We start from the raw sequence: 24,295 nt of genomic DNA, 5'->3' as shown, positions 1-24,295 counted from the left end.
CCCCAGTGACTTCTTTCTTTACCCAAAGATAAAGGAAATATTGAAAGGAAGACATTTTGATGACATTCAGGACATCACTGATGGCCATTCCAGAAAGAGAGTTCCCAAATTACTTTGAAGGGTGCACTAGGCACTGGAGTCAGTGCATAGCTTCCCAAGGGGAGTACGCCAAAGGTGACCATACTGATATTCAGCAACGAGGTATGTAGCACTTTTTCTAGGATAAGTTCGCAGACTTGTCAGACCTCGTGTGTGTGTGTGTGTGTGTGTGTGTGTGTGTGTGTGTGTGTGTAATGCGTGTGTATTCTTTTTAAGAGTCAAAAATCAATTAAAGTAGTATCCTTCACTCAGGTTTCAGCTGAGCCTGCACTTTAAGGTGAGCAAAAGTCCACTCTCAAAAAGAACTGGTGCTTTTAAAACTATTTGGTTACTGAAAAACTTATAAATTCAGCCTGGTTTTCCACATGTGGGAAAATAAGTATGAAAATTGAAATTTGTGTTCATAGGCATCACTTCCTTTTTTTTCTTTAAGCACAAAATCTAGGTAACTTCAGGAGTTAGGGTGACTCCAAATTAAAATATTTTCCCAGGGATTGACCTGTTTTAAATGTATGTCCATGTGTGGCTGAAGTATCTTTTTCCTCAATAGATCACTTCAGGTTGCCTGCTGTTGAAAACCTTACTGTATCTAATATCACTTAAAAAAAAAATGTCCTTTAAATTTAAGTAGAAGAGCCAGGATGGAGACCTGGTGGAAAGCATAATAGAAAGTGCAACCTTCAGAAGAGACACTTTTAAATCACTTTCGATAAGGACCTATCTCCGCCCTTCCATCATGGGAAGTATCAAGACAGCAATGTAAATTCAGGGCCCTAACACACTTAACATTTGAAGGATTCCTTTTCCTACTGCAGGAAGTCAGTGGTTCAAACATAAATATCCACGACTGTGCTGCACTCTGTTGAAATCCCAAAGTGGTGTGAATGGCAAGTTGATTTCAGAGTGCTTGCTGAGTTAAATGTGACAAATCCACCAACAGGTTGTCTCTAGGCCCTGCTTCAGGTACCAACTGCTACTGAAAACTCCCTCCAATACACCTTTAAAAGCCTTCCTTGTTGCCTATCCATGAGGCCAGGCCCCTCTCTCCAAACCCCATCCCTCCCAGGCTCCTCATTTAGCATTTTTTCCCTAAAGAAACAGGCCTCCTTTGCCCTCCCCTTTCCACACAGTAGGACTCTGGGCTAAGACATGGATGACATTCCTGATTTTCCTGGATCCTACATATTTCCCAGTTGCAACCCAACTCAACTGTTCCCACAGTTTCACCTTTTTCCTTATCTACACTTCCCTAATTTAGTCTTTTATCCAGTATCAATCGACATGAAGCCCAAAGATAACTTTGGCCACATCAACTTACTTTCAATTTGGCTCTCTGTAGGTCTCACTAACACTTCTATCTTTGAATGTGTCAAAGATACCACTACCCCAGGGCCTTTGCACTTGCTGTCCTCTGCCCAGAATGTTCTTCCTGCAGATCTCTGAATATCTGACTCTTTATAATTTGGGATATGTACATATATGTAACTTCTCAGTGAGACTACTTGAACTAATATGTTTAAAATAGCCCCATTCTCCTCCCATTTTCTATCTTATTACTCTTTATTTTCCATTTATCACTATAAACAATTTATTAGTATTTATTTATTTTCTATCCCTACCTCACTCCCTGAGAAAAGAGACTTTTCTGTCTTGGCCATTGCAATACCCTTTATGCCCTGATGAACTTGCTTATACTTTGCATCAAGGTTGCAAATCCATCAGAAGTTATCCGTTCCCTACATCTTAGAAAATTCAACCTGTGCTCTAAGGTCCAGTGCAAGTCTGGGTCACAGTAAGTATAGAAACAAGAAAAAGCACTTAGGAATTGTATCGCAATTCCACAGAGTACTTTTAAATCTGTTGAATCTAAAATTTGGGCTTGAATTTGGGTTTTTCCTTTTAATTTTTCTAATAATTTGTTTTTATTGAATCTGACAAAAGGATTGCTCTGCAATGCATTAGAAAAAATTAACACTGACTTGCAGTACACATGGTTTGTTCTAGGCTTCCCTTGGAGTTTACTTTCTGATTTCTCCATTCAGGTAAACTAACCAATGTCCCTGGTGTCTAACTTTTGATGTTGTGTATTACAGAAGGGATACAAATTAAGTTGCATCTCTTCCCAAAGGGACCTGAGAAAAGAGAGAAGCAAACCTGGGGCACGTTTCAGCTCTACCCTTAAGACAAGATAGAACAAGTTCAAACAGACGTGGGGAAAGGCTTATCTTGCAGGTTACATCTCAGTTCGCTAGCTATCATGTGCCTAACCCAAGGTATGCACATGTGCCCACCAGGCAAAAGGATTGTTCCAGCATTACAAGATAGCATCAGAAGAAACTGCTTTCACATTCTCCTAGGTGTCCTCTTATGATCCATCTTGCAATCAGGCTGGTTTCAACAGAGAAATTGGTATTTCTGATCCTGCCCAGGCTCATGTGCCAACAGCCGCCCAGCCATCCGTCCTCCCACAATGGCTCTGACTAAGCATCCTCTTCACATAAAGGCACCCGCATGTTGGGAAATTATGCTGGAAAGTATGTTCATGGTGATTTTCTTTGCAGTGAAAAGACAGGATTGTTTTCTGCTCTTCTACCATTTCTAATTGAGCGCACAGGATTTTCAGAATGAAAACAAATGTTGCCTTTAAATAAAGTATCGCTAACTACTCGATTTTTTTTGAAATCTCAACATAATTTCTGTTAGATCAGGTTATGCCTATTTGACATTTGGGGACGTGAAAGGTCAAATTGTATTTGCCTGAGATCAAGTATACCATGGAAACCTTAGCCTTAGCCTTGGGTGGGAGCAATGCCTGGCACAGTGGGCAAACATTTAAGTGGAACACTAGGGTAGTTGTTTTCTAGTTTTCCATTCCATGACCATACTTATTTGATCCGTTTGCCTTATTTTAAAATCCCAATTTAATTCCATAAAATTATATGGCTCGGGACGGCCGGACGACTCAGTTGGTTAGAGCACGAGCTCTGAACAACAGGGTTGCCAGTTCGATTCCCACATGGGCCAGTGAGCTGCGCCCTCCACAACTAGATTGAAGGACAACAAGCTGCCGCTGAGCTGCCGGAGGGGCAGCCGGATGGCTCAGTTGGTTAGAGCACCGACTCTCGAAAACAAGGTGGCTGGTTCAATTCCCACATGGGATGGTGGGCAACTGAAGATTGAAAACGGCAACTGGACTTGGAGCTGAGCTGCGCCGTCCACAACTAGATTGAAGGGTAAGTCTCTGGAGAAACACACTGTCCCCCAGTATTCCCCCAAATTAAAAAGAAAAATTATATGACTCTTTTGAGCTCTGTAAACTCAATGTGTAACCTTCCTTCTATTATGGAATGGTTTAATTGCTTTAATATCAATTTATTAAGCAACTTCTCTCGATTATTAAGTTCAAAAACAAACTGAATTTTAGAATTGGGGCTTTATAGCACCTGGGTGTATTCTTGAGCCCCAAAGATATGACAGCTACCAGACAGATAACGATGTGATGCTATCTGAGTCACCAAGGAGCAAGATTTGGTCCCTCAAGGCTCAATTCAGTCTATGGCTACACAGAGTGAAGGGTGGGGAAGGACTCTCAGGAGAGTTCAGATAAAACCATGCCTCCTTTATCTTTCCCATCAAATACCTTTTTAGTATTACACACACCCTCTACTACTGTGTTTCCCCGAAAATAAGACCTAGCCAGCCAATCAGCTCTAATGCGTCTTTTGGAGCAATAATTAATATATGACCCAGTATATTATATTATATTACATTATATTATATTTCCGATCTTATATTACAGTAAAATAAGACCAGGTCTTATATTAATTTTTGCTCCAAAAGACGCAGTAGAGCTGATTATCCGGCTTGGTCTGATTTTCGGGGAAACAGGGTAGAACCTTTTCTCTGCCTCCCTTCCCCCAACAGATCACTATAGCTCAGACTGTGCCTGCTACAGAACACAAAGAGGGCCTGGGCACGACGCTAAGTCTATCAGTCAACTTTAGCCTGACTTCCCCTACACTGTCCACCAGAGTCTGGCCCTAATGAGCTTCTTGAGATGGAGATTTAAGACTTGTCTTACTCCTGTTTTTACCCTCTGGGACTATGCCTGGCACATTCTACACTGAAATTCCCGCAATGAGAGGGCACTGAACCTTCCATATAAAGGCAATCTCTCTCACTGATTTCCAGGTCCTGCCTTTCCCTGTATAAACACCCTCTGCACTAAAGCTACAAGACAACAACAGGAATTAGAAAGATGCCTGCAGCCAAAACCACCCCAAGATCAATCTCTATGCTCTTTCCCCAGTCCCTGTTCAAAAAACGTCATTTTCTAAAGCAGCAGCTTCCAAAGTGACCCTCACTGGAGCACAGAAAGAAGATCATAGAACTTCTACTGTATTTTTTTGCTCATGCTTTTAAAGTTTCTATTTGAGGGCACATTTTATAAGGTATATATTAATAAAGTTGTACAACACGTAATTTGTACATAAATATCTATATATTGAAGACGTGAACTAAACATTTTTACTGACAAGTGTGCACAAAGACTTTTAGAGATCCTGTTGTTAAAAGACCTGAATTCTTAGGCCTTGCGTTCTAGCATCACTAGCCACTGCCCTGACAAGAACACATTGTTCTGTATCCTTTGGATAGAGGTTGAGAGCTGAGAACAGCAGTAGGAAAGAACAGGGAGCTCTAAAAGAGAACATAACAGTTCTTCCAACAATTATTATAAAAGCTCAAATCCTATTGGCTAATGTTTCCCTAACTGATGAGGCTATAAGCCAGTCTGGTCAGCTTCCCAACTGTTCCTGAATTCTGGGGCCATCTGGAGGAATGGGTGGAAAATGCAACTGTGTTCAAAAAAAACTGACCTCAGAAGGAACAGATTTCAAAAATATATTGGGTTGTGCCTACCTATTGTGGGCTTACATTTAGACCTACTAACACCACACAGAATAATTAATTCTGGTGGCTTAGAGGTCTTCTGTTAGGACAATGGCTCTTATCATGTCCTCCCAACCTCAAAATATGTTAAAGTTGAAAGAACCATGGAAAATACAGAAGTCTATGAGTAAATAAGGGAAGTTAAAATGGAAGAGTTTTATGATGTTAATATTATTGGAATGCAACCATTTCAACAGTTTTAGAAGTACCAACAGAAATGAGTCATTCCACCACTTCATGGGTTCCCCATCTGATGGGGTACATCAAAATTACCAGGGAAGATTTAAAAGGAGGGCAAAAGGTTATGGGCACCCAGATTCCACCCCCCCCCCCCACCCCAGGCTTCCTAAAATGGAACATCTAGGATCAGGACTTGGGTATTTTTTTTAAATTACCCAGGTAATTTTAGTATTTCCCCCTGATTAGGAGCCACCAAATTTCTCAGCAACGGTGGAAGTCTTATATTAAGTACCTGTTATCTGCCCATTTTGGGGATAAGTTCCACATACTTCTAAGCAGGTACAAACCACTTCGAAGAACGCATCTCCATCATCTCTGTTCATGGGAGAACTGAGAAGGGACGTCCCAGAGGCCAATCTTCCCGATTCGCTGAACCCCTAACTCAAGTCACCTGTTTATACCATTCCTGTCCAGGATCTCACCTCTAAAGAAAAGTGTGGCAGCGGAGAAAGTACGAAATATTAGTGAGAACAGTGGACCTGATGTCAAATAACCTGTTCATTGTGGGCACAAGCTTTGGAATCAGACACAGAGGGATGTCAATCCCAGCTCAATCCAGCCACCACTGTGAGAACTTCTGTAAGTTGTGTCATCTCTCTTTCCTCAGTTTTCTCAGATGTAAAACAAGGGTGTATTAATTTGCGAGGGCTGCCATAGCAAAGAACCAGGTGGCTTAAACAACAGAAGTTTACTTTCTCATAGTCCTAGAGGCTGGACGTCTGAGATCAAGACGTCAGCAGGGTTCGTTTCTTCTGAGGCTTTTTCTCTTCGCCTTGCAGACGGCCATCTTTCAACCTATGTCTTCACAGGGTCTTTCCTGATTGTATCCAAATTTCCTCTTCTCATAAGGGCAGCAGTCATGTTAACTATGGGCGCACGCTGATAACTTTATTTACATGTAATTACCTCTTTAAAGACCATAAATCCAAATAGAGTCACATTCTGAGGTCCTAGGGGTTAAAATTCCAACACATGACTTTGGGGGAAACACAGCTCACCTCACAACAAATGGTAATGTCTACTGCATAGGGCAGTTGACGATTGAAAGAGACAATCTCTATAAAATGTTTAAGATGCAAAGTGTTAAGCACATAGTGAGTGCTCAATAAATGGCTGTGGTTGTTCTTGGTAGAGGCTCCTAGAGCTCAGCTGGTTTCCCAGTTCACCTCAAAAGGCAGCTGGAAGGCGAGGCCCCCAATCCACCAATCCACTCGCCCATACTGAATCACTTATCTGAGATTTTTAAGAACTTGGGAGTTGCTGGGGCTCTGTGCTTTCTGTCACAATTACAGCTCAGGACTTCTGTCACAGACTCCACATTCTGGTCCCCACCCACTCGCAAGGGAGCTAAACACAGCTGAGACCCCAGGCACAGCACAGCTTCCCACTCTGTGGGTTATCTGCTTGCCTCTCCAGTCACCTACCTCATTGTTTAGGAGTAAAAGCTCCTGAAACCCACTTTCCTGATCCAGTTCAATACCTATCATGACAAGCTTTAATTTGGGTTCAAGTTAAATAGACTGGTAAATCAGCACACAAAGATGCTGCAGCCTTAAGCTACCAACAGACCTTGAGGCAGCAATGGGACACGCTTCCAAGGAGCTCATCCACACGCGGGCTTCCTTCACTGGAACACAGAATCCAAGTCAAGAAAGGTAGAGCCGTGCAGTCTTTTCTCCTAGTGAGTGCCCCACTCCTAGAAGCACTCAAACAGACAAGGGGCCCCTCTGCTTGGGAGAAGCTGGACTGGATGGCTCCCAAGTCCACGGTTCAACGATAATTCAGCAAACAGTCTTTATGCTTCATACATATTGGAGTTTACTATTTACAAAGCATTTATATACATTTACTTATCTCTTCGTCTTCAGTTCATCCCCATGGGCAGGGCAGGAATTACCACCCTCAGTTTAACAGATGAGTAAGTTTGGATTCAGTGAGGTTCAACGGCTGAACTTGGATTTAATACCAGGTATCAGGTCTCTGGTGGTTTACGTGCTCTTTCTATTCTCTGCTGTTGTTCCAGGGGTATAAAAAAATAATTCAAAGAATCCAAAAGATCACTCCACTTTTCTTCTGCCGAAAGAGCAGAGCATCATGGTAGCATCCTCATCACCACAGGTACTATTTGTTGAGCATCCCCAACGTGCCAGATATATTATACGCAGAAAAAAGCCAACCCTTGGCAGTGGCCTCCGAAGGCCTGCCTTGCTCCTGGAGCTCTCTCACCTCAGGTCCCTCTCCATCACTGCATCAGCCCCACCGACATCCTTGCTGCTGTTTGAAATAGGCAGGCCCACTCCCACCTCGGACATTTGCAGTTCATGTTCCCTCTGCTTGGAACACTCTTGCTCCAGATTTCCACGTATGCTCTCAGCTCCCACGCGTCATGGCTCAAACTGCGTCTCATCAGTGAGGATGTCTCTTAACATCCTGCTAAATGGAGCCTCCACCCTGCTGCCGGCACCCCTCTGGACTTTATTGTTGAGTGCTTCTGTTCCCACCAGAATGTAAGCTGAATGAGGGCAGATCTTTTAAAGTTGTTTACAACTATTATCCTTAGTGCCTAGAACAGTGTCGGGCACAAAGTAGGCAGCAAATAAATATTTGTGGAATGAATAGATGTTATCTCAAAAGTCACAATAATTCGGCAATGGTGGCATCATCCCCATTTTAAAGTTGTAAAAACGGAGGCTCAGAAAAGTTAAGTGACTTGCCCAAGACCACACGTTTAATAACTTAGGAATCTAGATGTGAACCAAGTGTTATCTGACTCCAGAATCGCACACCATGCTGTCTTCCTCCTGAGTAGAAAACTGAAGAATGTGAGAAGCAAATTCTCAGATGGGGAGAACTACCTGCCCCTGGTGACTAAGCAGTCAGCTTACAGAATGACCTGAGAAACCCCAATCCTGGTGGCTTCAGGGAGCCCACCTGAAGGCACGGACATGTCAGATTCTCTCCCCATAGATGCTCTGTACCTTGCTTTTTCCTTTTAATATATCTTGGAGATTTTTTCTGTACACAGTATATACTGCTTTCTCACTCTAATAACTGCAGAGTACTCTATGGTCTGGATGGACCATAATTTAACCAATCCCTTACTGACGGACACCTACATTGTTTGCAATCAGACTATAATGAATATCATTGCACATGACTTGAAACACATGACTAGGGAAAAATAGCTTAGCAGGTAGGAATACAGATTCTAGAGGCAAACTGCCTGGATTTGAGGTCCAGCTATGCCACTGACTCACTCTGACCCTGGGTACCCAACCACTGTGCATATAAAATGAGGGCAATAATATCTAATCCAAAAAGTTGTTGTGAGGAATAAGCATATTACTACATGTAAATCCCAGAATGGTGGCTAGCACAGGGTAAACTGCAGGGTGAGAGGGTTGGCAAAACGAGCAAAGAGAGAAAGGAAGGCAACATGGGACTGGAGGTAAAAGGGCAAATCGCAAGTCTGATCACAAAAACATGAAGGACAAAGATATGTTTGAGCTTTTATAAAAGTATGAAAGAGAGTGGGGAAACAGAATCATGCCACCACCGTCACCCAATATGATGTTTTCATGTGGGAGAATGCGTCTCCTTGACAACAGAAGAGACAAGAAAGAAAGGAGCATCCTAAGGGGAGACCAGGTTTCCTTTAAGGCAGAAGAAGGTAGAGCATTCTGCAAAGAGCTAGAGTGTGTGGAAAGGAAGGTGGAGAAAAGTATAAGGAAAGAAGATTCCAGAGGGGACAGTGGAAAAGTCAAGAATAAGGGAGGAGGGGGTGATCCATAAGAGAGAAAGGGAAGAGGATAAAAAAGAAAAAAGGACATTGAGGGATGACTCACTTCCATTAATAACCAAGCATCACAGAGATGAAAGACACAGTTGAAAATGACTAACTTTGCATAATATAATTTTCAGGGCAGATGTGGTGCCCTAATCTCTGGAGTGGCCACAAAGTCCCTGGGGATGGGCTGAGGATCCCACTGAAGTTTGGGGTGCAGTGCCCCAGGCCTGGAGCCAGGCTCTCTGTCGTACGTGTCAGGCATATGGGCAGAGGCTCCATAAAGTGAGCAGCAGTATTTATTTGTCTCCAAGACACTCAAAATATGGCTATGCTTTAGCCCACAGAGCCTAACTTAAAGGCTTCAGGGCACACAATACGAAAGGGTGGCCTAAAAGGCAGGCATGGCAGCTCCCGCATTCCTTGAATTGATTTCCATCAGTGTCTCAAATTGGGTTGAACAAATCACGAAAGTCATTCAGGTGCAATTTTCACATCGATCAGCTGCCAGAATGTGAGATAAGGTGCAATCTGACCAACACATTTTACACCATTTTCAGCAGAGCGTCATTATCCAGCCACGCTTAGTGTTAAAAATGAACATACTGTCAGAGGAGCACAGTATGAAGACTAGTGGAAACCTATCAAGCAAGAACGTCTCTTTATCAGGACCTGAGCTGTTCAGTCACTTGGGGACGGGGATATGAGTATTTTGCTCTCTAATACACTTAAGTTATCATTTGCTATCCACTTATCCAAGTTCTCTTCTAGAGAACTACTCCTAGTATGAGACTGAATTCCTCGGTCCTTTGAGTTCCTAGGATATTGGGATTTGAAAGGAAACAACTAATTAGCAGATGCATGGAATGTTAAAATATGATCTGTGGAAATCTTCTAACAGAAAATCTGTGTCTAAATCAGAATGGCCATTCTGAACATGAAAGTATTCAATGCATGTATAAAGTATTTAAAGTATTCTAAGAGATTATCTTCTCTTAGGTACGTGATTTAGACGAGGCAGGCTTTGATTACATTGGTGGGCCCAAGGAGAATTTGCCACTCTAGCTGGGGGTGTGTCTTCTTCTTCACATATGCTTGCTTGTAGTCTCTATTAAAATGAGGAGCTCCCTGAGGGCTGGCACTATGTTTATTCCTGAAGTGCCCAGGATACAGGCTCCATGTGGATATGGTATTCCTGCTGGGCAGGGATTACTGACCAAGTGGACCAGACGCACACCAAATCCTGTCAACAGGTGGCAGCATTCTAATTTTTCCTTTCGGAACTGCGACAAAGTTGTGGTATGCTTTCATTCTTACTAAAAGTAAGCCTCAAAGACATGCTTTCTAAATGACTAGCCTAGTCCAGCTTCCTTCGATAGCCTATTCCAAATGAATATATTCCATTAATTGTTGAGGAAACCAGAAAACCCAATAGGCAAAGTAAAATAAAGATCACATGTTAAGCAGAGAAAGCTTGCTTTCCTCCCTTTAACTACACACGAGACTGTTCCATCACAGGATTTCTCACCAGGTATATGGGAAACCTACCTCATGCTTCCCTACTAGGCTATCTTCATCCGTCGTCTTCTAACCCAGCCCAGAAAAGCTGCTCTGTCCTGTTGAATCAAACAGCCAATACACATTGAAAACTAAAATTTTATGTAGTTTAACTTCTCCCCAAATCTGTCATGCTGTATCACTAATTATGGTGCCTGAGGTTGTTTTTTAGATTGCTCCCCATCACACCGCCCCACACACACACATACAGATTCTCTAAATGCAGAGAGATGTCACTAAATTCCTGACTGGCATTGTGTTCCCAGCAGCGCTGGCCACTGGGCCTTGGCACCTGCTCTTCTCAGCCATGCCAAGAGCCGGAGGGAGGTGAAGCAGCTGAAGCAAGAGGTGCCCCAGCAACAAGCTGCAGCAGTAGAGGGGAATAGGGAACTAGGTCACTTCTGTTTTTCTAATTTGGAGTGCATTCACTCCAAAGGAAGGGCGCAGAGCCAGAGTCTACCGCCACATTCCCAAGCAGAAAAGCAAGCCTTCCGTTTGATGGAAATAAAAGAGCAGTTCCGAAGGGCAACATCCGCCTATGATGGCAGCCTGTGAAAAGGCCACGCAACATCCAGTGTTCTTTCCACCTCCACTAAGAACTGGGGCCAACATGGAAGAGACCACGTCTCTTCTCAGTTTGTTGAGAAAGCAAGAACCAAATTACAAATGCAAGCCATTGCTCATCACAATTTATCACTGACTGATTAACTAAAGCCGAAAGCAGGCACCTATTCTTCCACAGTCTTCCCTAACCCAGAGGCATTCAAACCATTCATGCCACCAACCAGAAACCTTAACAGCAAGTTAAAATTAATCACCATCAAAACCTGTTTCATGAAGGCCTTTTCTCATCTTATAATTACCTTATCTGTTTACATAATATTTATTTGTACATGTATCTAAGGCCTCCACATTCCACTTCACCTAGTTTTTATGAACAGATGGTGAAAAAGGAAAGCAGCAGCTGTGCTCCAGATGTCGGCAAACAGAGCTGAAGCTACACTGTATCACTTTGTGAGTTCCACATTTCCCATTGTGCGAGAGCCCTAGGACCCATTTCCTGTTCCACGAACCCTTCCTGGGACACTTGGAACCCAGCAATTGTATATCCTAGAGTTTTACAATCCGAGAGACTTACAAGTGGGTCCTGCACTCGAGAAGCTTGTAGATTAGTAATAAATCATTTAAAAACCTAGATATGCTATGGTCACTCCTTCCTGATCCACTGATAAAGAGAAGATAGATATTCCAGAAAATTTGGTTTTCAACCGTAACTCTGCCTCTTCAAAGTGGCTTAGTGAAATAAAAGATGAAATCCTATTAGGTAGGCATTCTGATCCTCTGGCATCAGCATGATGATTTTTCCTGTATTAGGACACAGATAAACACTACCTTATAACCTTTGTTTTTATACTAAAAGCATCGAGCCCTTTCTTTCCCAGTAAGGGAGGAGGCATACTGAATTAAGGAATGATCTGTCATCTGCAAATTCCTTGCTTAAAAGCTCCTCTGTTTAAGAATTCTGCTTTTTTCCTCTAAACAAATTAGGAGAAGACTGCTCCCATTGTATCTCAATTAAGACAAAAGGAATTTATAAATAATTTCATCATAGGTCTATATTCTCACCCCGAGGAAAAATACAGAAGCTGAGAATCCCCCCTACATTGGTCCAGCGACAGTCTGCAGGACATATATTTATCAGCCTTTTCTACGTGTCCAACACAGTTGTAGGTAGTGGCAATAAAGCCATGAACAAAACAGACATAATCTGCTTTCTTAGGGCTACACTGGCGGGGGTGGGGGGTGAGGGTATAAGGAAGGTGACAAACATCAAATATGCAGACAAACGTGTAATGTCATGTGATTATAAGGTAAGACGAAAGAACAACGTGCGTACACAGGATGGTACAGGAAGGATTCTCTCAGGAGGCACATTTGAATAGAGATCTGAATGCAGCAATCCACATGGATATTTGGAGGCTGAGCATTAAACATAGAGCATAGTACGTGCAAAGGCTTTTCAGCAGGAGTATACATGGTACATACAGGCAGAGAAATTACAAAGTAGTTATAGAACATAAGCAAAGCTTTGCGCTCCCCTGCCTTCAATTAAAAGGTCTGAACACATTTGAGGCCAAAAGGAAACACAGAAAAAATTTTAAACAAAATAGGACAAAGACAGAAAACATTCAATAGAGTATCCAACATAACCGGAATTCTTGAAATAGAAAAACTGACAAATGGACAAAAAAGATGTAATACAGGAGATTTTTCCCTAAAGGGAAAAAAATGAATTGCAGATCGAAACATAAAGATAGGGAGAAAAAAACCCAATCTTGAGATATTCTATTTACGTCAAATATGAAGAAACAAGTCTTCAGGAACTCTATATAGAAAAATAAATAGGCATGGGATATGGAGTATAACACAGGGAATAGAGTCAATGGAATTCTAATAGAGATGTATGATGTCAGAGGGGCAAAATAGATTGGGGGAGGAGGGTTATCACTTTGTGAGGGGGCGGGAGTTATCACTTTCACTAGTTTGAAATGTCAAACTAGTGCATTGTTTTGTACACCTGAAACTAATGAAGAAAGAAAGAAATTATTAGTATAGCTCTCAAGTTAGTTAGGCATTAAGCTCAGATTTTTTCAAAGTTACTATCCATTCTCTATTTACAAAGGTTAATTATTACTTGGACAACTGCAAGTAGATGTTTCCCTATCAGCGACTTATTTGCCAAATTACTAACTCCAAGTTTGCTTTGGTGGCCAGCAGTTTGTTGATGTGGAGGAATTTTTCCAAGACCTAAAGACTTGAAAGTAAGTTGTACCTTTTTATAATGTTTAAGCTTTCTTATATTAAATAGTAGCAATGCAATTTTTAAAAAATCATATTCAAAAGGGGCGGAAAGTCAGACTGGATTTAGGCTTGTACAGAGCAATAATCCAGGCCAGAAGAAGATAAAAAGATAAGGACTGCAAAATTCTGAAGGACACAGGACCACTCCCGGTCAGCTGAATTGTTCAACAAGGAGACACTCTCACACTTGGAAACTCATGTCCCACAGCACCTCATGAGCCCTTCTGCAAGGAGGGAGAGAAGGAGGGAGAAAAGGGAGCAAGGAAAGAAGGAAGGAAAAACTAACAAAATCCAGTCAACCAAGTGATGAATGGAAAAGTGGTGTTAAAAAAACAGTGCAGGGCCAGCCCGGTGGCTCAGGCGGTTAGAGCTCCATGCTCCTGACTCTGAAGACTGCCGGTTCGATTCCCACATGGGCCAGTGGGCTCTCAACCACAAGGTTGCCAGTTCAATTCCTCGAGTCCCACAAGGGATGATGGGCTCTGCCCCCTGCAACTAAGATTGAACACGGCACCTTGAGCTGAACGGCCACTGAGCTCCCGAAGGGCTCAGTTGGTTGGAGCGCGTCCTCTCAACCACAAGGTTCAGAGGGATGGTGGGCTGTGCCCCCTGCAGCTAGCAACGGCAACTGGACCTGGAGCTGAGCTGCGCCCTCCACAACTAAGACTGAAAGGACAACAACTTGACTTGGAAAAAAGTCCTGGAAGTACATACCGTTCCCCAATAAAGTCCTGTTCCTCTTCCCCAATAAAATCTTAAAAAAAAAAAAAAAAAACACAAAAAAAAACCAGTGCATTTCATCGCTATGTTGGACACCTGAAACTGACATAATATATCATATGTCACCTGTAATTGAAAAATAAATAATAAAACTTGTCAAAAAAAGAATATTTTATTAAAAGCAGGCTATTAAGACATTATGATTATTGTTTTGCAATGGGTTAGAATACGTGCTAGAATGTCTGAAAATCTTTTTAAAAAATGCACCTTTTTTACAAAATGCCAGAATTTTTAATCAATGAGAAAAAAAATGGTTGCAGATTATTTGGCTGCTTTCACCAGCCTACATAACAATGTTTTCTCTCATAAAAATTTGGAAAAACTTATGAGCTGATGGGCATTCCATATAAGCAACAAACTATGAAGAATGAACATGAATGAATACTTTAGTTTCATTATCAAATAAAGTTCACAACCAGGTTAATCTAACACCTTCCCCCACCAAAAAAAGCAGTGCTTTATTCAGATATAATTCATATATCATATAACTCACACATTTAAAGTTTACAATCCAATGATTTATATAGTATATTCACCAAGATATTAATCAAAATAAAATGAACAGATAAGTGGTAGTGGGTAAGAAAACCAGAGCACAGAATTCATCTAAATTTTTTAAATGTAAGACCAAAAAACGGGTAAAGATACAGAAGAAAATTTACAATAAATCTTAAACAAAAGCCAATGAAAATTGGGAAGAAGGGGAGAAGAGGTAGGAGGACGTATATTGAGTAAACATATAATTAAGAAGTTACGGTTCACTGTGGAGAGACAATATCTGCTGTCGACATTTGAAATGTGAAGGTTTTTAGAAAAACAAAAAACAATAACAAAAAAACGTAAATCTCCTACCGGCTTTCAAATCTTAAAGAGCTCCCATAGGAATTCATATCCCTGGTGATGACGAAAGGTTTATTTGAAATTCAGTTATAAGTCCTTCAGGTTCACTTTAGCTTTCGCTATTGTTAAATTTGAGGAAAATTAAATACTTTTAAAAAGTGTGTAAAGGATGATGCCATTCTTACACATTTCTATCTGTACATGTGCATGGAGAGGTGTCTAGAATGATGCTTTTCAATTGTTAACCCTGGTTATTTCTGATTAGTTGGATTTTAGGTGATTTGTTGCTTTTCTTTTCATTTGTCCATATGGTTTGAATGTTTTATAGTGACCCTGTATCACTTTTATAAAAACAGTGTAAAAAGATAAAAATGAAATTCTCTGCATTTTTTCAACATCGCATTCTACTTTTAACCCTAATTAACTTGTTCATCTTTCCAAAGTCTGGGTTTTCTTATTAGTGACAGGACAATCAACAGAATTGTATATATATTGTTTTGTTTTATATTATTAGGTAAGATTTAATGGAAGATGAGTGGTTTTAGTTATGCATTCCCCAAGTATACTTAATGAGGGATGAATATGGTGATCCTTACTTATTAGAATGACATTTTTAAGTTCTCAGCAGTTTATTATTGAAACATTAAGTTCTAACATCTATACCAGTACGTAAACACACACACACACACACACACACACACACACACACACACTTCTATATACACAAGAACTTAACATTGATAGTAACAACACATATCTACCATTTGACCACCTCGTATGTTTCAGAACTCCACTAAGAGTTTTACATTTGCATTTGTTAGCCAATCCGTGCAAACCAATGCCATACATACTCCTATTTTATGGATGAGAAAAAAAGAATACAAGAACTTTGCTTCCCAAGACTACACAGCTAATAAGTTATTCATGTCTGACTCATAAGTCCATGCTTTCCCTACCACATTACCGTTTTCTTAGTATGGTGCTTTCTGCATACTTAGTGCACAATCATTGTTTAATTTTAAACTAGCAAAGTATACCTCTGATGCTTTGGATGAAACTCTTCAATTTTCTTAATTTACCCAATTCCCAAGATACCTGTTTCATAAATTGGGGAAGTAGGCTCTCCTAACATCTAAAATTAAGATTTGAAGACAGTTTCATCCTGTGCCTTACTTTATAGACTCCCAATTAACTATTAATAGCAGTAACAAATGCACTAAGTGCATCTGAAAGTGTATGAGACGACATGCCACAAATACAGAGAAACCACAGTTTAATGTCTACTGTACCTAAATTTAAAAGTTTTTATATCTAGTTGTTTTTTAAATGTTAGTTGGTAAGAAAGTTAAAGAATTAGTTATTCACTCTTTCAAACTCAAAGTTTTAAAGTTTATTTTAACTTCCTTCCAGCCATTTTTAGTTTTAACTTTGATGCTTACTCAATTCACTGTTTTTGAATTGCATGCAGTGTTAAACTTTTGCCCTGACCCACTTTTCCAGCCTCATCTGCTCCTATTTTCAGCTCTAGGATTATCCAGTGACTTGTGGTTTCCAGAACACTCTATGTTGTTTCATGCCTCTGTACCATTTGCACATGATCTTCTTCCCTCTCTGTCTAGAATGTGCTTTATTCCCACTTTCAAAATTTAGCTCTTGGTGTAATCTATTCCAGGAAGACTTCCTAATAGCTGCCTCCCTCTTCCCCAAAAGAGGGTCAGGCATTTTCTTCTCTGGGCTATCTCTCGACCTTTCACCCCCTTCCCTTGGTACTCCTAAGATTCTATACTGCAACTGTTTATGCAGCATTTGCTCCTCCTGGACTGAGGTCAGAAAGTGGGCTATTCCCTCCTCACATGAACCAATGCCAAGCACACCAGGACACACAAAAAATGTACACTCGATTCATTCTTTCATCTCTGAACCAAATTTTTCTAGGGTGTGCTCAAATATCTGTATACATGTTTTCCAATGGCCCTTAATGTATACATATTAAAATCTAGTCATTTTGCTGAAAACTCAGGATGGCCTACTATATTAAGATTGTTCCTCATCCCAAGGCAGCAGTCAGATCAATCAGAAGAAAGCCACCCAGAAAAAGACACGAGGACAACGTCTCAGGAGAGAATCCAACCAAATGAGGAAGAAACTCAAGACCGCCATGTTTTTCCCTTAGATACTCTTGAGCTCATATTGACAAAACTGGTAAAAACCAACTTCTGATAGTTTGGATTTAAATCAAAAATGACCCTCACTGGCTAGGGTAGCACAAAGGCTGAATCAACACTAGGTTCAGATTCCAAGAGGGCTAGGTCCTGCCCACTCTTTTCGTTGCTCCACTGTGATGTCTGGACAGGGACTGGCACAGAATTGGTGCTCAATAAATGCTTAGTTGTAGGAAAAATTATGAATACTTAGAACCAAAAGAAATTTGCACAATCACTTGTGACTATTAACAAGGGGTTGCAATAGCTTTAATGCAATCAACAGCTAGGTCTAAAATCTGAACAAACTATGCACTTTAGATAAGGTGTAACATAAGATGAAAAGTGTCCAAAATTTCAAGTCAGGTGTCATCAGAATGACTTCATGACCCAACTCCACTGAGTAATTGTCTTTCCTGTGTAACTCAACCAATATTGTTCTGTTTAGAAAACTGTTACCTAGTCTTACTTAAAGTAGATACAGATACTGTTTCTTCTTTTTGCCTACCTTCCCCTGATGAAGTCATGTGTTCTTCCTCAGTATACTATTTAACCTGAAATTAATTATGTGTCTACAAATCCTTTCATTTAAGAATATCCAAATACTTAATCATGTTTTATCCAAAATACTTAATCAGGAAATATAATCAAACACAGATCTAGGGTTTTATAATCCCTTCTTCTAAGAATATGACTAAAACTGACAAGTCTGTTTTAAAACACAAATGTAAAGATGCAGTTTTGGAGAAGACTATTATTGCTTTATGGCTATAATAACCATTTTGAAATCAACCAAATCCAACAAACAGATGTCAATGCTTCAAGAAACTCAAACATACAATAAACAGATACCTGACCAAACTCTACCTTCAAAGCAGTAAAATAGTAATAATTAAAAATGTGCCTACAGAAGGTAAAATGGTACAGCTACAATGGAAAACAGTGTGCAGGTTCTTCAATAAATTTAAAATAAAACTATCATGTGATCTAACAATCTCACATCTGGGTATATATCCAAAATAATTGAAATCATATTTTCTCCTGTGTTTTCCTCTAGCAGTTTTTCATTGTAGCCCTTACAGTTAGGTCTCTCATCAATTTGGGGTTGATTTTTGTGTATGACACGAGGTGTCAAATTTCAGGGGTTTTTTTGCATATGTATACCCAAATTAAAACTGTCAAGTTATGAAAGACAAAAAATATGTGCCCACAAAGAAAATGAGCAAAACAACATTCTTTTAAGGGCTACTGCCCAAATTGTCCCTCAAATGAGAATTTTGGATGCAGGAAAAAAAACAAAAAACATTTGTCAGACATATTTACACTGTTTGGGGGCATAAATGGGTCTCCAGGAATGTGGCACTAAGACTCATTATACACACACCCATCTTTGTTCATGCTGTAGTTTTCACCAAGAATAGCATTCCTTATTCGTCAAAATCTTTCCACTTTCTCCCAGAACACAGATGCTATTTCACCTGTACGATGGTGCACTGAATATATGTTTTCGTCAGGAGCTCCCTGACATGCTTACTCTACTTCTACTCTCTCTCTCTCCAGTGATTTTTTTCTCCTTTTTTCTTTACTGCTATTATCTCAATGCAAAGTCAGACCTATACTTTATTCACTTTAGAAATACCCAGGATCACCGAAAGCAAAGAAGGAAGCCCCAGCCCCTCCCTCCCAAAGCGGAAACCAAAGCAGAGGCCTTGAAGGCAAAGAAAGCTGAGTGAAAGGCGTCCACAGACACAAAAAGAAGATCCACACATCACCCACGTTCCAACGGCCCAAGACACTGCAGCTCCAAAGGCAGCCCAGTATCCTCAGAAAAGCACCCCAGGAGAAACAAGCTTGACCACTGTGCCATCACCAACTTCCCCTGACTACCGAGTCGGCCATGAAGAAGAGAGAAGACAACCGCATTGTTCACTGTGGATGTCAAGGCCAGGAAGCACCAGATCAAACAGGCTGTGAAGAGGCTCTGTGACATTGGCGTGGCCAAGGTCAACGCCCTGCTCAGGCCTGATGGAGAGACGCAGGCATATGTTCCACTGGCTCCTGACTATGATGCTTTGGATGCTGCCAACAAAATTGGCATCACCTAAACTGAGTCCAGCTGGCTAATTCTAAATATAAAAAATTTTCACTGTAAAAAATAAAATGAAAAGAAATACCCAGGATCTAACAGGTATTTCAACCCATTTCGGTATATATAGCAAATGTCTGTCGAACAAACAGTTACAATGAGGGGCACGTCCTGAGTATGTCAGGAAGGGTGAGCCTGATGAGGCACCAAGATTTTGATTCTTCGGTCTATGTTTGGCAGGCATAATAACTGCCACAGTACCTTAGGAGCGTCCCATCCATTCCAACTATTCTCCATTCCTGAGGAACCATTCCCATTGCTTCCGATCTTCCATTCAAGGTATGAGAGTATGCATCTTCGCCTTAACAATGATCTAAGATACAAAGCTTATCTGATAATATTTTTCAGGACTGACTAGACATCTGAAGGTAAATGAGGAAGATAATCTATTACCTTATTACACATATATGCACACACAGAGTGAGAGAGAGAGAAAGTCTGATTCTTTTCTTTTTTTTCCCAAAGAGAATGTCTTCGGTGACCTTCAAACAAATCTATTATACATTTTATTCTTGAAATATACCCTGTGTTCACAAGGGCAACAGAAAAACAAAATTGCCCTTGGCGTTTCTTTAAAAATGTGATTCAGAAGATATGTGATTATTGGCTTTTTGCTGTAGACATATGTTGCCCAGTAGGATCTAACACTCTTCAGAGTGTCTGATTCAGAAAGAAAAATATGGAAGGGATAAGGTTAGAGCAGTTATGTAGCAGTGCAATGTGATAAACCATATCTGCAAAAGTAGGACAAAATACTCTAGTTCCAGCATCTGTAGCTTGGTTTCCCAGCATCTACCTTTTATTTGGATACCAAGGGCTCTGGGTGAGCACGTACCCTGGAATACCTTAGGTCTGAGATCATTTAACTCTCAGGGAAAACAAACATACACAAAACATGGCACACATTCAAGCAGTTCCCATTTCTGCTTTAAAAAAAAAAACACCAGAATTACCTAAAGAAAGCACCAGTTCGTCAGTGTGCAGCACTGCTCAGAACGAAACAAATGAAACATACGACCATAGACCAAATGACGACTCTCATTCTACAAGTATCTTTATCTCCAATGAAAAGGCTTAAATTATATTGCACTTATAATTCCAAATCTTAAGGCTGCTTTCTGTGAAACCAAACTTTTGACAACAAATTTAAAATATTTTGATACCTATACCTAAAATTATCTGGCAGACAAGTCTGTCACATCTTGCCACCTAGAGATAAACTAGGATTCAGTTTAAGAATGTATAGGTTACTGTTTAAAATGCATAAGCTGGCAGCCAAGTTCAGAAATGAAAAAAAAAAAATCTATTACACCCACCCCGCCCCCCCACACTGGCCCCAACACATTGCCAGCCAAAGTGAAGAATTTGTATTTTTTTTAAAAAGCTGGTTATTATTCCCTGACTGCTATTTCACCTTAAGATCACCTAGTAAGCAGTAAATACCTTTTCTATGAAACTAAAAAACATGGCTTTATAACAAAATTAGAAGGCTTGTGCATTCCATTCCTCTGGTAGAATATCTATCTTAAAATTAAAGAAAACTATTTTTAAAACACTGTTCTCATACATTAAATTTCCAAGGCAATTAAAGAGAAAAAAAGTGGGGAAAACCAACATGTATATAACACATATTAACCCATAAAAGAGTGTTTCTCACCCAACTGGAAAGTACACTGTGAAGGTAAGGTGGTGCTCAACTTTTCTTAGCAAGGACGGAGCTGACCAAACCACACAGCATTCAACCAACCCCCTTGGTGTACCATTGGCTTGTATCCACTCAACTCATTTCCACCCACCATTTGCAGGATGCCTCTCCACAGCCATTCGGACCAAGATGATGAGTCACCTGTCATCAAGAATTCTTCTTGTCCTGTCTACACTCAATCATCTTTAGCACACTCAACGGGCACATGCTCCGCAAAGCATGTGCCTTCCACCCTAAGAAGTTTAAGGCTGAACACAGAACTCAGCATTCCTGACACTCCTCACTTCGCCAGATGGATTTAGTCCAGAACGTTCAAGAAAAATCACAACTGCAAAAGTGACCAGATGGTTGTTCAAGAAGAAAGAGACAGACTACCTCGGTTAGGAGACTGGCATGCTTGACTAAAAACAGGCCTACGATGTAAAAGAACTTCACCCTGAGAAGAAAAGTTATGGCAAAAGCAAAGCATTGGAAAGAGAGACAAAACATTCCATCACTGAAACCGACTTTTCAACTTCTCCTAGCTAAATATTTTTAAAACTACTTTTGAACTTAATACTTTATGCAGTCACCAAAAAAAAAAAAAAAAAAAAAGGACCAGCATATCAAGTACAACAAATAATATTAACAAAATCTCATACTTAAATAGCACTTACAGTATGGCATGCATTCTTCTAAGCACTTTGCATACATTCACTTCATCCCTACAAACCCTTTCCTAATCTGTTTTCCATGAGGAATAAGACATACAGAGAGGCCAAAGGCATCTCGCCCAAGGTCACACACACTGCCAGTAAGTGGCAGAGCTGGGATGCAAAGTGGGCAGTCTGTGATAAGGGGTACAGGTTTCTTTTTGGGGTGGTGAAAGTGTTCTAAAGTGAGATAGTGGTAATGGTTGCATAACCTTGTGAACACATGAAAAAGCATTGACTTGTACACTTTAAGGGGGTGAATTTTACGGTATATGAATTACATCTCAATAAAAATATTATGTTAAACATTCTGTTTAAAAAGGGGGCAGTCTGGCACTAACGGGGTTAGTTGCTATTACACTAACCACCTTCCCAAAAAAGTGTGACATAGATGATCCCTTTTTAAAACAGGTTTTTAAGTTTGCTAAAAAAGTTCACTTTATGAGGTGACAAGCCTTACAATTAAAGAATTTAAACTCAAGAAATTACTGTTAGGTGGTGCAAAGCCGAAGTTTATCACTCATGGCAAACGCCTACAGAAGAAGTACTGGAGAGCTAGCTTTCGTGAGTGAAATGTGTAGAGTGTGGAGAAATAAACCTGGCTGGAGAAGTGAAGGGAAGGTGATGATAGCTAAAAAAACAAAAAACAAAAAACTCAAAAAGCTCAGAAGGCAATAAAAGAAAACCCAGGGCTGTAGTTGTAGTACCTGACATCAGTCACAACTCCTGTCAATTCTTCCGCCTCAACCCAGTCTCTCCTCAATGGTGCCCTCTTTCCATTCCACTGCTATTGCTTAAATTCAGGTCTTCGACGTCCCTTGGTGGAACTATTCTACCAATCTTCTAGTCACCACCACCTCCTTGCCCCAGCACCTACTCTCTCCTCTGCTGCTAAGCAAACAGTTTTGCTGAGACACAAATCTAATCACGTTACGTCGCTACTTAACAACTCTTCAATGGCCCACCCAGGCAACAGTTTCCAGTTCCACCATCTCTGTATGGAATCAAACACGATCCATCCACCCAAGGGTTTCCCTTGCTGCCTCCAGCTTGTAGGCGCAGGAAAATACTAGGCTAAGGCATTCCTCTCATCCCGTTCACACTGCCCCTCTGCTGAAAAAAATCTGCCTTCCCTACCCCCATCCATCAATCTGTACAGTATCTCTCATTCGTCTCTTTTTCCATAAAGTTGTTCCAATCCCTCCTCCCACCAATAGAACATAATTTTCTCCTTTGTGTCCTCAGGGCACTAAATATATATGCTTCTATTGCACTGTCAGTAATTAATTTTTTACACACGTGACTCCCCTACTGTGATATAAGTCCCTTAAAAAGTAGGCACAATGTCTTACCATTTTATCAACAGCACTGAATAGTGTCTGACACACAGTAGGAGCTTTTTTCATTATTGCCTAATGAATAAACACATGCCTTCCACAAGCCATTATAGCCTTTCTCTTAACAAAAATATTCAGTTCATTGGTTTTCTTCATACCCATGAGGACATAGTTTCAGACTTTTTTTAAGGAAGGTGTTACAGAAACATATGATCTACTTTATAATCAACTTTTTAGAATACCTACAAAGTGAGGAATATATTGAATAGTAGTTCACAAAGAATGTTCCACAGAACAAACCATGGAGGTTCTCAGGGCGTGTAGGGAATGAGGTAGAAGATTCTATAGCCAAATAAATTCAGAAAATACCTCATGATATCTCCTTCTGTTAAGAATTAAATCATATTATCATATTAAAGGTTCGATAAAGTCCTGAAGTAAAGGAAACTGGTTAATTTTGGCACTTTAACTTTGGGCAAGTAACGGGACCCCACTTTGTCTCAGTTTTCTCATCTAGTAAATGTGAATAATAATATCTACCTCATACAGTTATTGTAGGGATTGAATGAGATAATATCAAGTGTTCAGAACAATGCTAGGTACACAGTAAGTGCTCAATAAATGCTAGCAAGTTTTAATATTGAAACTGCCATTTTCTAAACATATTTGGCCATAAACTGTTTTCTTGTCTAGCAGTTACAAACATTGCAGGCTACACACCGAGAAACACTGATGTAAAATACTCTACCATATTAGTCATTTGGAGATTCAGGGCTCTAGACTTCAGGAAACACACAGGCACTCTGATAGTTTAAATATAGGACAATTCCTCTGGTTTCTCTGTGGCTGGCAAACATCAAGATTTGAACTGTTACAACTTTCCCCAGGCTTCAGTTTCACCAAGTTAAGATAGAAATGAGTGCATTGTGTGAATTGAAGAAAAATTGCTCTGTACTGGAAAGAAGTTTATTACAGCTAAATCTCACTATCCGCATTTCGTGTTCACAGAGCACAGTATGTCTATCAAGTTTTATTTTCTATGCACCAAGGAATCTTGCTATTTAATAAAACAATCCACCCAGTCCATCATTTTCCTTTAGTA

The 24,295-nt window shown here is 40.3% G+C and overlaps 1 protein-coding gene across 6 annotated transcripts in view; it reads right to left on the bottom strand.

The window, feature by feature from the left end:
• Positions 1–24,295, bottom strand: part of AK4 (adenylate kinase 4) — a 72,880-nt gene that overhangs the window by 5,299 nt on the left and 43,286 nt on the right. The gene's annotated exons all lie outside the window — the stretch shown is intronic.

The sequence above is a fragment of the Rhinolophus ferrumequinum genome, chromosome 9 (assembly GCF_004115265.2).
Source record: "Rhinolophus ferrumequinum isolate MPI-CBG mRhiFer1 chromosome 9, mRhiFer1_v1.p, whole genome shotgun sequence".
NCBI classification, from domain to species: Eukaryota; Metazoa; Chordata; class Mammalia; order Chiroptera; family Rhinolophidae; genus Rhinolophus; species Rhinolophus ferrumequinum.
Note: the sequence above shows the minus strand (reverse complement) of the source record. Positions and strands in the feature narration are given on the sequence as shown.